Here is a 3,908-nt window from a genome sequence, read left to right as displayed (position 1 = left end):
CTATACCTGCCACTTCTAGGCTAAATTGAAGTAAGTAGTATAATGACAGACAGCTTCTACTCTCTTGTAAATACCACTTTTTCTATTTCTTTCTTTCTTTTTCTTTTCTTGTGATTCTAGAGATTAAACTCAAGACTTGCTAGGCAAGTATTCTCTCAATGAGTGTTATAGTTTGTGTGTAATTGTTCCTCAAAGCCTCATACAGTTATATAGCGGGGACTTCTAGAGTTTGAGACAAACTCATGATCCACTGAGATTATGGATCTTAGTACTGCTGGGCTTATGGGTGTGAGTACTACACTCAGCCTTGGATGAATAGCCTGAATGTAACATAAGAGAGACAGGCTTCCTCTCTGTTGTCATTGTTGCTGTTACCCTTCCATTTTGCTCTTGTTCTTTGCCGCTGCCATGGAAGGATGCCCTCTCGGGGTTGGTGAGATGGCTCAGTGGTCTAAAGCACCTACTCAGAACAAGCTTAGCAAAGCACAGGGACCACAGTTCAATCCCCCAGCACCACATGCCAGCCAGCCCCGCCCCCTGGTGGGCTGAGCTGGACACACACACACACACACACACACACATAAATAAATTTTAAAAAATTTTAAAAAAAAGAAAAAGAAAGGATGCCCTCTGCCCTGTGCTGCTCTTCCTTGGAGCCAGCCAAGTACAGACTGAAACCTCCAGTGACTGTGAGCTAAATAAACCTTTCTTTCCTTCATTTTGGGTGTTAGGTATTTGTCACAGCAATGACAGAAAAGTAACTGAGACAATGAGGTACACCCTCAACCCCAAGTTTATCCATATAAAAATAGACATACAACATATTTCATGGCCTTGATTCCCAGTTCCCCTATTACCAATCTCCTGCTTTACCTCTATTTCCTCATTATTGCTAACCTTTCTTACACTCCCATATATGCCAGAATAGATTAATGCTGCTGTACTCAATGCCACATAAAATGCCTGAGCTCTGAAAATCACTTTCCATTCATTTATGACTGCATAATGCTAATACTGGCTCTGGTGTTGGTCAATAGGGTAAATTGACTTATAAACCCTGACTCTAGGGAGGAGGGCAAATTGTTAGGCAATGTTCTCTGTCCCATTCTAGAAGGATTTTGTTTTTATTTGGCTAAGGAGATAACTTTCTTAAACTTCTATTTCCTGGTTCAGCGCTCTCTGAACCAGTGCAGAACATTAAAACTGCAGTTGTAGGGTTCACTGCAGCCATAATCAAATCTCTTCCCCTTTCAAATTCTGAAGCCAATGAACAGATCCAGGAATCAGGCAAATTCAAAATATTGGTTGTGGTGTTTATTTGTTTGTTTGCTTGCTTGCTTGCTTACTTTTTTTTGCTAGAAATTTGTTTGTACTGAATATAAACTAGGCTTCTCTTGAGACATTCCTAGGTAAACAGATGTACCTTGAGACCATATTCTCAAGTGAAATAAATCGGGCACCCATGTATAAATATCAACTGTTTCTTTGGTGTGAGATACCAAAAGTGTAAATAAGGACCAAAATGTATATTAGGTATTGTGAAACGGTTCCAAATGGGGAGGGGAACAAAAGAGAGTGGAAAGAGAAAGGAAAGAAGAGTAAAACAAACAAAAAAAACTTGGAAAAGGAACACATGGAAACAATGATTCTGTAAATGGGGAAAGGAGGACATGTTAAAGGGAGGGTAGGGAAATGGGGAATAAAACAGAATCAAGTTACATCATGAACAGGTACTATAGCAGAAAATGCCCCCCTCGCCAGTATACTTCAGTTGCCCAGGTGATAGTTCCTGTTCTAGTCCCTGTTGCTTCCATCTCTTAGAAACAGGGTCACTGTGATGTTTAGCTTGTCACTAGAATGCATATTATAAGAACCAATCAAAAACAGCTAAGTATTTTGAAAAAAAAATTTTTTTAAAAGAAGTAAAAACAAAAACAGCTAAGTACTCTATCTCTGCACCCACTCCCACCCCCACCTTTGCAACCCCATCTAAACCTCCCTTCCTGGGCCTTTGAGGCCTGAAATTTTGAGCAGCAATTGATTCCTAGTCAGTGCCTGCCTGACATAAGATAAATCTGCCTCCAAAATTCAGGTGTTGTTTTGGTGTTCCTGTTTGGCATGGCAGTAAAAATTCTCTATGATGGATGTGATGTACATCTAAAATGAATGTATATGTAAAATGTACCAATAAAACAGAGTTTCAAATGAGGGTAATAGAAGAGTAACAATAACTGATACCTCATACATTCTCATCTTCATATTAATAACTCAGACTACAAGATATAGGCATGAAACACAATGTCCAGAAAATATTAGCACAAATCTTTCTTTTCAATGAACTAAGAGAAACTAGGTATATAACTATCTTAACTAATATATATGTATATATATATATATATACATATACATATACATATATATATGGCCCTCTAATATATATAATCTCAATTAATATATATTTACCTTAAACTCTGTTTTTTTTTCCTTCTCTTTAAAATAAAATTTTAAAAAGAAATATGCAAAGTGAAAGAGGCCAGGGTCAAGGCCTAATTCTCCTTCACCAGGCACTTTGTAAAATTTCTACTTCCTGAATGAAATCAACATTCATGACTTACCTCTAACTACAATAAAATGAGAACCAGAATTTAAAAATAAAATAAAACCAGACAATAAAATCTGATTTAAAAAATTTAAAAATAAACTGTACTTCTTAATAGATCTCCCTGGAGAGGAAAGACTAACCTTGTCGTGAATAAAAGGCCTCTCCCTAACAAAAGAAGAGCTTCATATATTGTTGTCACCTGTTTGGGATAAAGAAAGACCCAAACAATTGGATGGGGTACTCTGGCTCAATATTATATATCACTATTTTTTCATGGCAGGAAAAAAGAAGGGTGGATGCTCCTTTTCCCTCTGACATTTCACATCAACAGTCCCAAAAGGAAGTTTCTACTTATAAACTGTTAGAAATGGAGGAAAAGGAAGAACATGGATCTCTTAAGAGTTCTTCCTGCCTTGTGCCTTTATGCCCTGCTTCTTGCTCAGGGGGTCATGTGTCCTATATTATACTACCCCTAGCACTCCATCCTTCCTGCCCAGTTGTCACCTGTGAGAAAATGTCTCCATCTGAACACAGAAAGACACGAGGAGAAGCTGTCCTTACACAAAGAGTTAGTTGTAGAAAGTGATGACCACCGTGAGTGTTGGTTCATGTAACTCCTATGTCTCTGAAAATGAAGATGATCAGTGGTTCTGCTGTGGCTTTTCCATAAGCTCAAGCCTAATAGGATTTTTCAATCACAAGTCTTTTATCTGCTTTATAATTCGCAACACTGGGTAGTTTCTCATGCCTTTAGTCATTTTTGTTTTAATTGTCTTCTGTACTTTTAGATATAGTGGTCCAGATGTTCCTTTTCTATGACATTATTTCCTCCCATCCATGATTTGGCTACTTCTCCTGCTTTTCCTCCAACCTCTGGCCTCTCTTCTTCAGTGTTCTTCTTCTTTTTTTTTTTTTCTTCAGTGTTCTTTACACTGTCCTCCCATGTTTGCATAGTCCCAGGGCCTTCTTCTACATCTTCATCTCTTTCTTTGATTTCATCTATTCCAGGAGTATCAACTAGCACATCTACATGGGGTTGGCTCCCAGATGTGGAACTCTATTCCAAATGTCTTGTGTTGTAACAAAAGGCCATAAACCAGGTGGCTTACAAACAACAGAAATGTACTTCTCACCATTTTGGAGGTTGGAAGTCCAAGAACAAGCTACTGTCAGATTCTAGATCCAGTGAGACCCCACTCCCTGGCTCAGAAATTATGTCTTTCACTGTGGACTCATGGCAGGAGGGACCAAGACACTCCCCAGGGTTCTCTCTCTCTCTCTCTCTCTCTCTCTCTCTCTCTCTCTC

Source organism: Octodon degus, unplaced genomic scaffold, assembly GCF_000260255.1.
Source record: "Octodon degus isolate 3935 unplaced genomic scaffold, OctDeg1.0 scaffold00084, whole genome shotgun sequence".
Lineage (NCBI taxonomy): Eukaryota > Metazoa > Chordata > Mammalia > Rodentia > Octodontidae > Octodon > Octodon degus.
This window is presented reverse-complemented; position numbering follows the sequence as displayed.